Consider the following 17,922-nt stretch of genomic DNA (forward strand, 5'->3'; position numbering starts at 1 on the left):
AACTAAAAAGCTGGAAGTCAAGAGACTGTTTTGGAAAAGTAAATATTCCAAAGTTACATGGCTTGCTTTTTGTTAAACTAGATGTTATCTCTTTCTAGTTTTTGAGAGTTTTTAAATGTAGGATCCTAAAAATTCAAAATATTTACTGACATGCCGCCTGAAAGAGAAGCAAATTGCATGCCTACAGAAGTTCTTCAAATATTATCTTTCATTAGCAACTCTAGTGGAAACACACAATCAAAATCAGGGCTTGGTGATACTGTGTACAAAGACCTTATAACAAGGACAGTGCTTGTATGTCAAAAGGGAAGTCTGTGCTGTTTATCAAGGCCATTCAGAACTTGTGATAACTCCAACAGAATGTAGCTCTTCTCATCCCCTGATTCAAAAAGGTTTTTATTGCAGACTCAGCAGTAAGGGAGCAGGATGAGCTGGCTCGGCTCTCTCCTTTTATTCACCTGAGGACAAAAGGGAGAGACACAAAATCATGTTCAAGTATTCTAGGCAGTTTCCTTTAAAAAAAGGAAATAAATTCCACACATATGCTGTGACTTCCATTGGGTATAAATATTTCCACTGGTCTACATGTGCAATTGTGAAGTACAAAAAGGATCTTGCACAGCATTTTAACACTTTTCCAAATGAAAAAGACTTGTATTTGATCTCCTGGTTTTTTTTTTGTGTTTTGTTTTGGGGTTTTTTTTGTTTGTTTGGGTTTTTTTTCATTTATTCTATTTTTTTTCTTTTGCCCTTATCACTGTGAAGGTCCTAGACAATTTCCTTGGAAAACTACTTTTCTATGAGTGATGGTTAGGGGTAGCCTAAATATGAGTACTCAAGCTCTTTATTACAGACCTTTCAGTCTCACAGTAGCTCACAGGAGCATTTAGATATTGCAGCAGAGCTTGATGTAGCATGTCAGGCACCTAGAATTATATTTTCCCAGAATTACCCATGTCTTTGCATTTAATTATTGAGGTCATCCATAGACATACAACTGTTTAAATCAGACTATTCATTTTCAAATTACTATGTCTGCTTCAGTGCTGACAGAGAACTGTTCCATACACTAACTTTGCAGCATTCCTCCACCTACTTTATGGAAATACTATTGCTCTTCAAAGCCCTGGATCAAATCCCCATGGTCTGCAAATTTACTTACAACTCAGTTGAGAACACTTGCTCAGAGGAAGAGAAAAGGCAAACTCCTTAAAAAGTCAACAGTCCTGGCTTTGATTTCAGATTCCTGCTCTTCTCCAGCTGGAAATTTGAATGGTGAAGAGAGAGCACTGCCTGTGCTGAGGTGTGAGAGACTGTAGATCCTTAATCAGACTCCACTGTTCATTGTCTCAAAGACTGGTCTGAGAAGCTTTGTCTCGAAGATAGGAGGGAGGAGTTAAGACTCCAATATCCGTCACCTGGGAGAAGGGTGTGAGGAGCTGAACTGGCACGACACCATCCATTGCCTGAGAGATGAATGGGAAAGAGCTGACTCTTTTATCCATTACTTTGAGGATTGTTGTGAGGAATTGCTACTCATTTTCCCAAGAATTCCTGCAGACATGTGTGTACAGACATGTGCAGTTGAAGAGCTGGCTGCAAGACCAGGGAAACTGGTCCACCAGTAACATGGAATATGTGGCATGAAGAACAGAGGTACTCCTCCTAATTCATTATAAAAGTGGGAAAAGGTACATTGCCAGGGAGCTATTGGCATGAGGATGACTCCAGAAGGACACCTCCGCGAGGACAGTCTCCACCGATGACTACTATGGACCCTGAGGGACACCCTCCATGAGTCATTGCCATGAGGGCAACTCCATGAAACACACTCTATGGGATACCTTCAAGGGGATTCCAGAGGGACTCCATGAGGACACCCACCTCTGCTCTGATACTGACAACAAACCCTGAAGAACTCCCACCACCAATGACAGCAACAATGGATTCCCAGAACACTGCTGGATCCACAGTGGTGACTATCTCTCTCTCTCTCTCTCTATCTGCACCCTGAATTCTTGCTTCACTTTCTACTTTTTTTCCAATCTGTCCTATTGCTAACTCCTTTATTACAATAATTTATCTTTTTTATAATAACTGTCTTTCTTTAATTTGTGACAAACTGTCCGATTATGGTACTTGACCTCATTTGTGTCTTAATTTCACTCTTGGGATCATGAACTGAAACAGGGTCCGCCATTGGGGTTTTTCACCAATCAGACCTTGACGTGAGGAAAGATGCAACTCTCAATTCAAATCCAGCCCACTTCTTTGCCGGCAATAGTTAACTAAGACAATATTGATGAATCACTTCAATAATGAATCCAACCATGTCCAAAAGAACTTGAGAATCAAGGACTCAGGTTTGGATATTCAACTTTTTTTCCTTTACAGAAATGTTTAATCTACTTAAATCTGCATAATGTCCTTTAAATAAGTCTGCATACATAATGCAGAGTCTTACCCTCTCTGTGACCTGCTTTTTTCACCTTCTTAATGCATCTTAATAAAAAAGCAGGTACACTGGTAGGTCCTATGAGGCTCTCCAAGGACTAGAAATGCTTAATTTAAGGACTTATCTTTTCAAGAAAACAGTACTCACTGTTCTTTCAGAGCTGGCCTGGTCAGGAACTGGAGGTGGCAGGAAATCATTAGGCAGAGGATACGTATGTCATAGTTAATAATTTTGAACTATTCTGTTAAAATACTTTGAACTACTTTGAAACCATTTTGGAAAGCTGAAGTAAATCTTGTATAAGTCTGTACAGGCTGACAGCTGTCTGATCCCTCCCTTCCAAATTTAGGCACTGATAGCAGTTTCTTAAGATCATTACTCATCTATCATGTTTTAAACATGAGCATCAATAGCTTCCTCTTTGTTACCGGTTTTTCTCAGTAGAACTTATTACTGTATCACAGTATCACAGGATCACTGACTTCCAAACCTCCCTAACACTACTATGAATATTGTTCTTCCATCTCTTTTATCCTGTTATGGAAAATAATAAATCACAGCCATTTTAATAAGAATTTTTATTGTCAAACTATTTTTTCTCATCTTTATTTTTTTCATTTTATGAAACAATTCCTCTGTTCAGGAATAGTGTATAGGCCTATGTGATTTTGTCAAGATACTGACTGAATAGTTATACCAAGCAAATAACCATTATACCATGTAAATGCAATCTACAGGTCATCATGTGAAATTCACTTGTCTGTTAGTGCTGTTGTTTTTAATTATCTTCCTCTATCATGTGACATTTTTTCATCACATTTGGATGATGGAGACTTTGCAAACAAGAGGAAAGGTAGGTACAAAAGATTACAAAGAATAGTGATTTTTCTAGATGTAGAACTCTTCTAAGTTACTGCATTTCTTTGTAAATGTCTCCATGAACAAATGTATACTTGCATAAATGTTTTAAACAGGAGCAAGAAGGAGGCCTGGATGTGGTAGAACCACAGATGATGACTGCAATAGGCCTGAATATTTGTGGAAACCTTTCAGTCAGATTTGCCCAGCTTTCCTTTGAAGGTATAGCTGTTTCACAAGAGCAGAAGAATTTTGTTTCTTAGTCAAGCTTCCAAAATATGCTTTAAAATGTATATACCATAGTCCCTTTGGAGACAAACAGTTAAATCTCTGCTACTTGATAGAGATCAGCAACACCGAATACGTGTAGACTGGGAATGGCATTGCAAAATTTAGTGACAGTCATAGTAAGAGTTGGAAAGGAACCATCCTGGCCTTCATAACTTGTTTGGTAGGATTAAAAGCCACCGTAGCTCTGGTGGTGAAGAACAGCCACAGCTTTAAACTTCTGAACTTCATAATTTCTGACCTGAAAGTAACAAGAATGAACAAACAAAGAAACCCAGGAAACTACTTCTATAGTACTTTGAAGAGTAGAACAAGACAGATTACCTTAATGTAAATGATACTCATGGTGGGTCTCTGAAATTCTCCTTCCTCAGGAACACATCCTGCACTACAGCATAAGTGCAATCTGTGGCAAGCAACCTCTGCTCTTTGTTTTCCTACATTTATGGCTTTTTGCAGAAAATGAGGCACTATCTGAATGCTTAAATGAACATAAAAATGTACATAAACTTACAGAATAGGAAAATTAAATGGATGACACAGTCTCTGTGGCCAGACTATGTGTTTACTTGGTTGCCATTTGAGGAATATTGAAGAAGACTGATCCTCAAAAAACACACTTCTGTCACTTTGGTAGAAACATCAGTGCAAAGGGTAATGTACTAATTGCCTCTGGAAAACAAGAGCAGGAGAATGACAGGTAAAACACAACAAATCCTATGACTCATTTTCCTGAAGTAGGGGGAAAAAAGATTGTGGTACCCCTTACAGAAAGGATAGCCTATGTTTAGGGAATACCACATCTCTTTCAGAAATCAATTTAACTCTCTCCCCTACAAGCCCGCAGAAGTGCCTACCCTCAGAGATGAGAAACTCCTTGCCTTCCTGTGCCTGCATGGCTTGTGAAACAGTCACAATCTGTGCAGGACTCGGCTGTTCCCACATCACAAGGGGAATAGACTCTCACACATGTATGTTTATATGCTTCCAGTCCTTCAAAACTGTATACAGTTAATTTCAAAGTCTTTTTAAAAGTAAAATAACAAAGAAATTGATTTTTGTCACCGTTTTCTTTTTTTTTTTTGTTAATACAACCTACAGCATGAGCATGGTTGCACTTTCCGAGATTTCTACCAACATATCCTTATACCCTCCAAGTGAGATGTAAAAACCACATGGAAGTTTTAAAAGCTCACATTGAATTACTCGATTTATGTTCTTCCGCATACATTAATTTTTAGTGCCATGCAAATATTTGGATTGGCACATTATCCCCTGCTCTGGAGAATTTTACTGGATCTACAAATTGTTACAGTATCCTTCTGTTAATTTACTCCTTTCACAGTATATATTAACATTACTATCTAGTAAGAAAAGATAAAGACAAATTTAGCTTGGAAATTAGATGAAGGTCTGTAATCATGCTTGAACTGAAATTCAGAAAAAAGCCCCAATCTTCTAAGAGGTTTTAGTCTGATTATACCCAGCTACTTGTAGACTTTGATCAGCTTTTGTAGAGGGGATTACCCATATATATTGACATTGGCTGCAGTAGCAGGGGTCTGGACCCAGTGACCCAAAGAGATCTCTTCTACATCTATGTGCCAATAAAAATGCTGTCAAATTAACAGTGACACCAAAAAATGCAAAGTTGCAAACATCTCTTCCTTTTTTTTTGTATGTAGACATTACTCCTTGTAAATAACTAAGTATGGTAACACAAAGATTGCTAAATTTTAAATTTCTTGATTTCAGTAGAAACACAATTTAAGTGATTTTATGAAAGACCAGCATTTTTCTTCAAGCAAGGAATAAATAGAAAGTGTTTGTTGACCATTTTTTTATTAAATGTAGCAAACTGAATTTTTTTGCCTTTCTCGTTTACTTTAATTTTAGTTATTTCTACCAAACCGGATGAGCTCAAAGCAGTCAAGCATATGTAAAGGTTAAAACACCCTTGAAAGGCTATCCTGTTCTTGCTTATAATCTCCTCCTACAACTCACAAGACCTGACTCTTAGCCTCTATAATATTGCTTTTAGGTGTCCAGGATTTTTGAATCCTCCTTTTAAGTTTCTGAAGAGGGTACAGACAGGAAAATGAAAGTGTCAGAGAGGAACCAGACTAAGGAGAACCCTGCAAACAGGGGATTTTTACAAATATTTATTTTTCTCATCTTGAGGCCTCCAGGTATGTTTGATTTTAGGCACTGAAAGAGCAATCATTTCAGCTGGTAGAAACCTTTTCACTAAGCAAACAAGCGCAAGGATTAAAACCCTAAAAGTGTTCACATTACATCGTATTTGGTGATACCTAAAATCTCCCAACTAACTGGCTCAAGTGAGTTGTCCAGTTAGCTGAACAATCTTACAGATTTTTTTTGTGGCATATTATTAGCAGTTCTGATAAATAAATAAGCCTCATTAGAAAATAGCTGGTGATTTGTAGTGATAACTTTTACAAGTATGAGAGATACTTGCAAATATTACATATTGACTTATTTTTATACAAAATCTGCTCTGCGTACACATATGCTTTGTGCAAATAAAAGCTGCTGAGACATATATATATATATTCAGATCTTGGTTGAAGAGTTGCAAAAGTGCCTTTTTAAAGCATAAGTAAATGTCTGTGCATACAGTAGGCACATGAAAATGATGAAGGTACCTGTTCTGCCACAGTAGTGCATCCTGAAGGTCTGCATCACATGTTTTAGCAACACCATTCCAAGAAGAGGCAGCAGTATCCTACATCCAAAACCCTTTGAAAGATTTATCTGCACAGCTCATTGAGAAACTGAGTGGAAACCATGTAGAAAAATCCCATAAAAATTCCCTCTTAAGTGAACTATACTTGTTCCAGAAGCAAAAATTACATTGTTGCCCTCCAGTAGCATAGATGGCACTGAAACACATGGTCCACAATGTAAAAAAAAATACTTTATTTTGGTTTTATTCTGTAAAATTTGGTTTTATTCTGAGTGACACGTCAGAGGTGTGATACACTGAGAGACTAGATGGTCACAGGGGCAGCAGTCCTTTACTTTCCAATGATACTAAAGGCTAGCAAGATGAATTTGTTAAATCTCAGGCTTCCCCAAACAGCTGGTCCTTCACCATTTTGGTTGGCATCTTCATCTCACAGTCTTTCCCAATTAAATTCAGCTCTTCAGTGTTTCAATGTATAAGGCAGGGGATGCAGAAACTTATCTCTGCAGAAGCCAACCAGGTATAGATGATGCTTTCACAATATTCTGCCAAGATCAGCTAAAAAAATCTGCTGTAAAAAATGAAAACTTTAAGCACTGAACTGCTTTCCATTAACCCAACAATCTGGACCACTTTTAGAGAAAACACATCAACTCCTGGAGAACCTTTGCACATTCAGGAGAATGTCAGACTTCTTTGGCACCAGGGCAGCCACGAAAGGGGATGTCCTACAGGAATCATTTCAGACTTGACAAACGTGCCTGTTCTGTGGCTGCAAAAAAGACAGAGTGCATGATAGCCCAAACGGTTCAGACCCATGCCAAAAGCCAGAACAGTTTCTCAGAACCTGAGAGAGTTAGTGGTGAACATTGTGCCAAGACACCTTTTATCCCCTCCCCTCACATCTGCTGATGTGCATTGAGAATGTGACCAACATCTGGAGTCATCTCTCACCCAGTGAGATGCTGGCATCCTGATGAATGTTTCACAAAAGTGCCCTTACTTCTGCATTGTAATATTATATACATTTTTATTTAAATTTCGTAACTTTTGGACTTCTAGCATGCTATTAATAGATAATGTTAGATTATGTGGTAAAAAGTTTATTTGCATCCCTAGAAAGAAGTACAGAGAGATGGGGGGAGGGGGAGGGCGGAAAGCCCAACTAGTACCCTGCCAGGTCCATCACAGGAGCTATCAGGCCACTTCAAAAGAGTGAGGTGAGGAAAGGTGAGGAAAGGGAGGGATCTAGATGGTTTGAGGAGAAACAAGTGCAGGAAAATAGATGGGTTAGGGGAACAAAAAGGGCCAGTCACTTGTAAACAGCTGCTGGTCAATGTTTGTCTCGCCATGCTCTGCACCTGACAAACAATCTCCCCTATTTTCCCATTAAAATTCTTTCTAACTCTTTTCCTGGGTAAGTGGTATCTATTCGGTGTGCACATGTGTATATGGGGAATAAGTGCAGCAAGTGGGGGAGACTGCCAGTTGTACAGAATATACCCTTATGTGTGACTCTATGTATATATAGATGTAGATGATGTATATGTAGGTGTATCCTCCATCCTGGTCTGCTGGACAGTGGAGCAGGATGAGGCCATTGTTTGTGTGAGTGCTCTGAGTACCTTTTAAAATAGAAATCTACCATGGGAACCAAGTACTTAATGTTTTTCCATGAAAAAAAAAAAGGGCAAAACCCAGTATTGTACTAAAAACATTCAGCTTTGGGTTAATGTGTAATGTTAGTCAATGATACCATGTAAACACTATTTCCAGATCATTTATATATTTGCTGTTTACTGCAGGCCAGCTCATCAGTCAAAAAACCTCTCCCATAATGTATCCCAGTGTCTCCCTCTATCTCTAAGGATATGATGACCTTTCAGTCAGTATTCTCATTCAAAAGGGTGATCATATGGTCAAATAAGGGGAGGGTTTTGTTACTATTTTACTCAGGCGATAATATGGTTCTTTTCCATCCAAAGGTGACTATGCAGTCACAATTTTATTTCCAGTATCTTTCCAATTATGGAGAAGTAACCTGGAGAAATGGGATGGGTCGCTGCTTTTCTGAACTGAAGCTATTATTGACAGTAGTTTGAAGCAGCACAGTGTTTTCTAGGCAAAGCATTGCTGTTCCCACACCACCCAACAAATTTGGCTATATGCTTAAAGCCCTTAAGAAATTCATTCGTATTCCTCAAAGGTTGTCATTTTGTCCTCTTTTCCACACTAGGAAAATAAACTAGTGTTTGAAATGTTACAAGCTGTAAAAGCAAGATATTTCTTAAAATCCCTGAAAGCAGGAAAAAGTCAGGTCCAGCAGCATTAAATTTCAACAATGGAAAACTTTTTCATACTGTTAACTGTTCTTTAAATTCTTATCCTTTTGTTTAGGGCAATTTGAAATGATGTTTTATCTCAAGGTTTGGGGTTTTGTCTAATGTAACTGGAAATGATGGCTTGAATTTTCATAGCAAGAGTTGAAGGTTGTAAGATAATAAAAGAAACAAAATGTGGTTTCAATCTAGTGAAAATTTCACCAGGGAAACTAAGAGGCATCCTAAAAATTATGCACAGATTGTTGGATTATGAATAGCACAATCCTAGTACTTGCTAAACAATATTCTTGGTCATCTCATTAACATTTGACTTATAAAAGGCAGCAGTGATTTGGCTACAGCAGATCCGCAGCAGAAACAACGTAGCTGGTGGCCCTGGCTTTAACAGACTGTTGCTTTAACACAGTCAAACAGAACAAATTCTGGTGATTTATTGTTGAACTAGATTTCACTCTCTGGGCAACATGCCATGAAGTTGGGTCAGGGCCCTATAGGCTGCACTAAACATATCTTTTCCAAACCAACAAGCACATCTGACTGCTGATCTTTATGCACTGCCCACTAGACCCTTACTTGCCCGACCCTATCTATTGTTCACTGCAAGTCTCTACACAGTAAGAAAGTAAAAATATTAACTGTCTAAAAAAAGTTAGACAGACTTTGCTCACCCATGGTCAAATGCCTAGCTTGCACTGAAAATCAGGACCATGGGAGAGGGAGCAAGAAATATGCCATTATACTCATGGATTTAAAGTAATACTTCTAGTTAGTATTTCACATCACAAACACCAGTCTTTTAAAATGCTGGGACATACTTCTGTGATTCAGGTATTCTCCGCTTGTAAAGACAGATGTGACACAACAAAAAAGTTGTCTATGGAGATCTGTGCTGAGCTTGCTGCAGCCCTGTCTGCTCTTCTGAGGTGAGGCAACAGGCAGCAGGCTCCTTTGGCAGAGCAAATGCATCCCAGGGTTTCTCCACAAGGGTCAGAAAGACAGATCGTAGAAACATGACACTTCAAAAACTGACCATCAGCTCACACTGATTGGCTTTATGGCGGTCATACAAGAAAAAGAGTAATTGCAGAAATCCCTTCCAATAAGGGATAAGTTAGTAGCTTTCAAGTTACCGAACTAGGTCTCCTGGGATGGCAGATTATCTCAGTGTTGCCCTCTGAATGATTTTAGTGCTGAGATAACACAGCTATCTGCAGAGCAGGTAGCTATGCGTAAACTGTCCTTTGCTGAACACATTGAAACCACCCGGACTGCTGCTCCAGGGTTTTGGCTGGAACTTTATACTGCTGTAATTACACTCACTAATTCTTTATATTAATAGAGAGTTAAAAATAATAGCAGAGAGTAAGATGCTAGCCAGGTTTCTAGTTACAATCCTTATTTGACAAGAAGCTAATATTATTATATTCAAATTATTGCAAAGCTACGGAAAGAGTACTGGCAGCCTCCTGTAAAAGTAGAGCTGTAGTAAATGATGTGAATATGAAAGACTCAGACTCCACACAGGAGCACTTTATCCAAAAACTTGTGATCAATTACCTGGATTCTGCAGATGCTGCAGATACTTAAATCCACTGCCTATCACCTGCTCTGTCTCCTAAGATAATCAGCACCATCAATCACATCTTCTGTAAACATAAAAAGAACAGGGGGGTTATAAACAAAAAAAAAGTTATTATGTGGAAATAACTATAATGCATTATAGTATAAAATTCCAGTACAGTATACACTACAGTAGCATGATTATTCTTTAACCTGTGTGAAAGAGTTATGGGAACACAGCCTTCCCCTTCATTTTTTCTTAAGAGGTGTCATGTTGAAATCCTCTCCCACACCACCGTGCTCATTAGGATAAGGAAGACTGCAGCCAGAGGGAGCTTTGGGGCTGGTTCTCTGAGGGAAAGGCATCCCACACTGGTATGGCTGCAGCTTAGCAAGCAAATAATGTTAACACACAGGCACAGCAAAGGAGCTTAATTCCAGTCTATTCCTGGTACTTTGTTGGTGTGTGGTGGCAGCTAATGCTAAATATTTTTCATACCATTCCTTTCATCAAAGAAGATACGTTACAGTTCAGGAATTCTTTAGGAATATGTTAGCACCAAAATACCAGAGATAGAATCATGACTTGTGAATAGAAAGACCGATGAATTAACAGTGTACATAGACAAAACATGATCAGATAAGGTGAATGTGGCACCTAAAATCACCCCAAATTCACTCCAAGTGGAAGGCACTTAATTTTAATCTTGTACTTTTTTCTTCAAAACTCAGCATATTCATGACAGATAATTTACCCAAGAATTCAGTTGTTTTCTTCTCCTATCTGGAAAAACTACAAGCAAGATTAATTTCCTGAAAATTATCTGACAAACATTTTCAGATGCATTTTCTTGTCATTAAATATTTTAGACCTGTGGAGCCATAAAAAAATATTTATTTTGCTTTCTCTAAATGTTGTTGACTAACACAGTGAATGTGGTGCAAAGCACTCTGTGGTATTCTCTCTCCCCTCTCCAGGGGTGGTGTCCAGCCCATTCTGACACTATTGGTGTAATTTGTTACATCCTGAAAATTGTTTTCCATTAACAGTCTTAACAACATTCACTTTTGCAAAGCACCTGATGCTGCAAGAGTTTGTCAAAGAATAGCCTTGATATATTATCATGATACCAGAAATGATAAAATAAAACATGGTTAACTGATAAGCTAAAGAACAGTGAATTGTTTTACTGTTCTTCTTTTCTGCTCAGCAGTATTTCTTTCTATTTTTCTCTCTGTTTGAAAATATATCACCACCATATGGGAAGCATCTTCCTGTGTAAAGAAAATGCATGACAAATTTGGGATATGTAAGAAAATATTACCAGAAGAAAAATGAATTTAAGTTAAAAGTTATTTTAGTTATCATAATTTAATGTTGTAAGTAAAAAAAAAAATCTTAGTGCTAAACTTGAGAATGAAGAAACATAGAAAGTAATAAGAAAGATAGGGGGCAAAAAAGTAACTAAGAAACATATTGAGAAACATCTATGATTTTACGTTATTCACTGCTTAAAAAGATTTGAGGTTTGTTAGAAATAAAACTACTGGAGTTGTGATCAAAATCTATGCTAGCCTCAGTAAGAGAAACTAAATGAGTATCTGGAGAGTGAAAAAGTTTACAGGTTTGACCTCTAGATTTGTACAGCTGTTAGTAATTAAGAGTAAGGTTACTCATAAAAATATTCTAATGAGCTCAAATCTGCACTGAAGAAACTCCAAGTAACAATCCCTGATTGTTTTAAAATAGGTCCTTTCTGTGGCTAATTTTAAGACACTGATCATATCACTGTAGACCTTTAGAATTTTTAGCTTCATTTGTAATATCAATATTGCAAAAATATTCTTGCAATATTTGAGGAACCATGGACAATGTTAGTAGCAACCTGGAGAATGACCATCTCACTGGCTGCTTTCTCCTTTTGAGTATTTCACACTGTGATAGCAGGAATATAGGCCTGAGAGGAGAAACCTCCAGAATGTGGAGAAACGCATGAAAGGTGTGAAACTGCACAACCTTGTAGCATTATGTAGCATCTTTTAAGCATCTTCTTAAAAAGAGAAAAAGGATATATGTTCAACTACAAAAAAAAGCCACAAAAAGAACTCCCCAAAAGCCAAACACCATGACAACAATAATCAGTATCTAAAAAATATTTTGTATTGGTCTATATATATGAAGAATTCAAAGATAAGTATTTTAGACTGTTTTATTTGTCTTTCAATTAGGCATTAGACATCCACCTGGGAGTCTTGGAAAAGTTGCTGTAGACAAAGAAAGTAACTCCTAAATGAAAATGTAGTCTCTTTTCATAAGGAATTTGCATGGTTCTCAAACAAATCCATTATCTGAGATAATTTGCTGGAAAAGTGTACTGATTCTGGTATTATTCAGACAGAATTCATAGAACATGTTTTATAGCTGAAACACTGAACACATTAATTATGATACAATATAAAGTTTGGATTATAACATTTTAGCTCTCTGATAGCTTAAGACTGCTGTTCTGAATGGCAAATCCTCTTGAACCTGAAACTTGCTTCCCCTAAACTTCCATGGATTAATTTGTTTGTGTTATAAATTCACTGTTTACACAAACACACTTCCCAAAATTTGTTACCTGCATACTCCTGCAAAATAAACATGAAAAAGATGAAAGTGGAGGTACGGTTTTATTCAAGGAAACAACTGTAGAAAATCACACCTTCCCACCTCCTAAAGGTTGAGTGGCTGGAAAGGAAAGATTAATTACCCTTCAAAGGTGCCTATTTCTATAAAGGGAGCCAAGGGTAACAAGCTTATACTTAACTTGTAAGTATCTGAAGTCATGTAAGAAACACCTCTCACATGTCAGATTTTAACCCCTTATTGAAGTGCCTTCCTAGTACGTCATGCAGGATTTGATTAAGGACAAGTCAAGCAGAAGATACTTCAGTAAGACCATAATTTCTCAGTAGTTTTGAAATAGATATATAACAAATTTAAATCCTTCCCCAATCTTTTAAACAAGAATACAATAAAACACTGAAGTTAATTGCCCAGGTAAAGTGTGAAATCCTCCAAGACACCAAGTCAAGCAAATATCTCATGGGAACACCATAGTGCTAAACCTGCGTTAAATTTGACTAGATGACCCATTAGGCTCCCTTCCAGCTTACTCTGCATATTTCCATGACATAAAAGAATATTTAAATCATTAATTTTGAAAAACTTTCCAACACCTTCGGGTTCAATACTTTCCTGAATATTCTTTATTCCAGCTAGAGCACTTCAGATCTTCTCCAACCATGTACAAATCTATATCTACATATATCCCTTTCTACATCTCCGGTCCCATTGAGTGTTTTCCTGGAGGATTTACACTCTCGTATTCAGAAGAAGATTTCTGGAGGGGAACTACCCCTGTTTCTATCACATTGCCAGTTCCACTTTAACCCAAAGCAGCAGGGACCAAACTCTCCACATCCGACATATATCTGTGTAGATATTATACAGAGAACGCATTTATTCTATTTGTTTTTCCACTGTGTGTCTTGTCAGAGAAAGTGTCAGCATGACGTCAATAGCATATTTACTTACAATGACAGCATGAAACATTTTATGTTTTACCTTCTAGAAGGGAATAACACTTTCTAATACCCTGTTGGAGGCACCTGACTACAAACTGAAACTAAAGCCAAACCTATGCTTTTTAGGTCTCTTAAAAAGATATGTACTGTACAGTGAGCAAGTTTGATCATCTTTCTGTAACCAGCTTTCAGAAAAGCTCTGTTGTGCACATTACTCCTAAAAAAGCCATGGGAAAATGCCTGCTAAATTACAGATGTGTTTACAGACATTAAGTAGAGTATTGCTACATCTCATTTTCTGCTTCTAAGTTGGAACAAGTTTAGAGCCCAGGAGCCCTAAGGGTTTCTAAGTCAAAGTACTCCTGCACAAAGTGTGGCATTGTTAAGGCAGATTTTCTAGAAAATTTCTGGGCTTCAAAAGCCAGCAAGATTAAAGGGATGACAAGAAGACTATTGCCACTTCATGCAAAAGATATACAAGAGGTGTGAATCACTAGACTCTGCAGGATCACCTGTAGTCAAGCTTCACTTGCAAGTGAGTAACTGCACTGCATGTTTGAATTGATTCTTGCTGACAAATACACACTTTTGATCAATTTACAGCAGATAATAGCAGCAGAACTGGCAGAGTGCAAATATTTTAAAAAGAAATTAAAATCCATCATTTCAACAGCTCTTTCAGCTTGTCACCTTGAAAAACCTGCTATTTTTTTACCTGAACACCTTGGAATTTTGTTCTGCATACTCAGATAAGATTTTACAGCACAAGCCTAAAATACAGCAGAACTAACTTTATTTTGAAGTAAGAATAGTCTTTTCTTGTCCAGCTTACTGGAGTACATAAAATGTCCCATTCTGGTGTATATTTTGCTGCTGCAGAGATTTCTGAACAGGTGGTCTTCACATAGTACATGCTTTCCTGGCATTTCTGTGCCTCATCTCAAGGGCATAAAGCATGATGCAGTTCAATAATCTGTATTCTAAGGCTCTGAGGGATGTTAGGATGGATCAAAAACTGTGGACGGATAGCATATCCTTAAGCACTTTGGTGTCTATAACTGGCTATGTCCCACTCTCTTTCCAGTGGTTGTCTTGGCAGAGACTGCTAGCTGTAATCACAGATCACAGGACCACTTCAGCTATTAAAGAATCTCCGGAGAATGACTAAAACACCAGAATAATGTACTGGGAGGATAGTTCATATAACTGAAAGGTGCTCCAGAAGAGCTTCTGAAATGTGACAGTAAGTATAGAAGTCAGATGGCCCTTTTGTCACTCTGAGGTCTACCCTGAGTACAAAATGGTGTGGTAGGCAGTGCAAAGGCAGCCTGATGCTGAGGAGTACAGGAGAGCACAGCGCTGCACAGCAAGGGACTAAGAAGGTCAGAGCTTACAATGAAGATGATCTCTGTGACTTCTTTACAGTTGCCTGCTTTTGCTACTATAACAGCACTGAATGTTCAGCTTTGATGGGAGGGGGACATAGATCATTCCTTCAGAGAGACTTTTCTTGTACTTTTACCTTGTTCAACGAGAATTTCTTTTCTGCTTGGTTTGGACAGGTATAGAACATCTGAATGTTGAAAAGCCGTTTTACAGTTCTTTCTCCAATGGATGTGTTCAAGCTCAAGATCTTGATTCAGATACCTCCCCCTACAGTTATCAGGTAGCAAAAATGAATCCTTGCCCCTTTTTTTGTCCTGGGGGCCAGTGAAATAAAGGCTATGGGGTTTTTCTGGCCCATGGGGATGCATTAAGTACCCGTTTGTGCTGTATCCTCTCTTCAAGTGGGGAATGATTCAAACACAAGCCTTTATGAAGACAGGACACTTAGAAGCAGTTTAAGAGATTGCTAATGGACAACAAACTAAGAGCTACTAACAAGCAAGCTAACAGTGAGATAAAATAAAAATAAACAAAGAACTCCGAGGGTAGATTAAAGGCTTTTCTGGTGCAGTGGACTCAAAGTCAGTAAAGAGCTCTAATCTGAGTCACAGCAGTAGTCATGCAGCTCTGCAGCATGAAACACAAGGAATCATAGGGTAGGTGAGTCAGTACAGGGACTGAAAGCCAAAAACTGTGCACATGCAGGTGAACACAAGTACACATGTGGAACAAAAAACTGGAGACTTAAGGAGAATCTGAGTTTTAAAAATGGAAGGGAAAAGAGGGGCAGAGGGGAAGAGGAAATGTGAGTGGTATACCCACATCTATACAGGCATCTTCTGACACCAAAACTGGTCTCCATTCTTCTATGCAAATGCCATGTTCCAGCAAACTGAAATTAAGAAAAACAAGATCCGTACACTAAGGAGGAAAGAATATGTTTTTCTCCACTCTGTTCTGTCTTCCACCTACTTTGTTTGTGTGTCCATCTTTAAAGCAGCAGGGGACTGCTGTTTCTTTTTTGTCTCAGGGTCCCTCAATACACAGGAGTGCCAAATAATCCCACACACCCTTGGATCAGGAATCCCTTCAGTGCAGGAAGCAGATGTTTTTTTTTCTTTGTTTTGGGGGTTTAGGGGTTTGTTTGTTGGTGGTGGTGTTTTGTTTGTTTTTTATTTGAACAAAGTGAAAAACAGACTGAAAAGGGATAGAAGCAAAAAAAAACCAAACCAAAAAACAGACACAAGTTTACTTCTAAAAGCTGTTCTGGACCAGCCAGATGAGATCAATTTGTCTTTTCATTACAAATTAACTTGAAACTTACTTTGAATTGTAGGCAAATAAATAATAAGACTGTATGAACTTTGTAGCTTACTCCTACATAGAAAGGGCAGGTAAGTTAGATCACATTTTCATCAGTCAAAATGAGGAATAGCTAAAATGTAAAGGAAGACAGTATTGCTGCAAGATAAAAATTACTGCCATAAAAATTCTGTTTCTTTTGCAGCTGTTTCATCCTTCATTCAATCCAATGATTTTTTTTTCTCATTATCTTTAGTGGCTGGCTTGTAAAACAAAACTTTCTGGGTTTGGGGTTTTTGTGCTCTTCATAAATAAACAATTCTGAATGACCATTTCAACTGTTTTGGAGAAAGCTTGGAGTAAGCCAGCAGCTTCTTTGTTAAATCTGTTGTGAAGCTAACATGCAAGTGCTTCTGTATATCAAATGAGAAGGACTTGATGAAGAGACCAGTGGTCCCTTTCCTCATGTCCTAAGTGTCATTTTCTTTTCAGATGCTACAGAACAGCCTCAGGATTCTAATCCCCAACTTTTGCACACATTTTATCAATATATTATTTTTTTGCTTATGAGCATCTATAATGACTTTTGTTTTGCTTCAGTGAAAGAAGCAGTGAAGTGACAAACTTCAAAACAAAGGCATCATTTATATATGACACATTATATGTTTGAAGAACTTGAAGAACTTTTTGGTTTAAAGCCAAACATTCAGAGGTCAAGGAAGGCCAGAATGAAAATTGCCTGGGCAAACTTAATCAGGCAATACAGGCTTTCATTACATGAATGCACACAATCATTTTTTGTTAGACTCCTATCATCACTTGGCTATTGTATTGTGCCCATTACTGTGTACTATGCACAACCTGGTTTTAACTCCTTACAATAAATTCCCTTTTGGGACTGTTTGTTGGTGTTTCTCACTTCTTTCCTTCTCACTTCAGCTTTCTCTCTTTTTTTGGTCACACCAGGCAGATTCTGTCTTCACAATCTGTGAGCACTAGCAGATATATGGTTGTGAGCAGATATAAGTTTCATTTTCTGACCCAGTAACCAAACTGGAACAAGCACTTATTTAAACCACTACACCAGGCCTCATATAAGGCATCATTTACAAGAGGGGTATGACCTTGATGCACCACATGGAGGGAGTATGCCTAACCATTCTATGGAAAGTTCATGTGCAAAGTCCAGCTCTTCCTGGGAAGATCCAGGAATGAACTAAGCGTGATCAGCAAGGACAGGCTGCTGAGCTCTGGAAAGTCTTCAAGCTGTGTGTAAATTACAAGATCTCAGAGGTGAATTGGGGCAGATAATCATGAGCTGCATGGCAAAACCATGTTTCAAGCCTCATTATCAAAGTATTGAACTGTAAAGCTTCCCAAAAAGAGAGGAATACCCAAGTTGTTACCTTACCCTAAGACAAATCTGATTTTTTCCAAATATAAAATATAAAGCA

The 17,922-nt window shown here is 38.0% G+C and overlaps 1 long non-coding RNA gene across 2 annotated transcripts; it reads left to right on the forward strand.

Moving 5' to 3' along the window:
- The first annotated feature begins 1,240 nt into the window (after positions 1–1,240).
- Positions 1,241–17,337, forward strand: LOC115947205 (uncharacterized). 2 transcript variants are annotated; one of them, XR_004081155.2, is made up of 3 exons: positions 1,241–1,975; positions 14,865–15,023; positions 15,343–17,337. It is a non-coding gene; the product is annotated as an uncharacterized lncRNA (long non-coding RNA). The 2 variants fall into 2 exon arrangements; XR_004081154.2 differs by lacking the exon at positions 1,241–1,975 and having other exon boundaries at positions 13,595–15,023; positions 15,343–15,446; positions 16,961–17,337.
- The last annotated feature ends 585 nt before the right edge of the window (positions 17,338–17,922 follow it).

Source organism: Melopsittacus undulatus, chromosome 3, assembly GCF_012275295.1.
Source record: "Melopsittacus undulatus isolate bMelUnd1 chromosome 3, bMelUnd1.mat.Z, whole genome shotgun sequence".
NCBI lineage: Eukaryota > Metazoa > Chordata > Aves > Psittaciformes > Psittaculidae > Melopsittacus > Melopsittacus undulatus.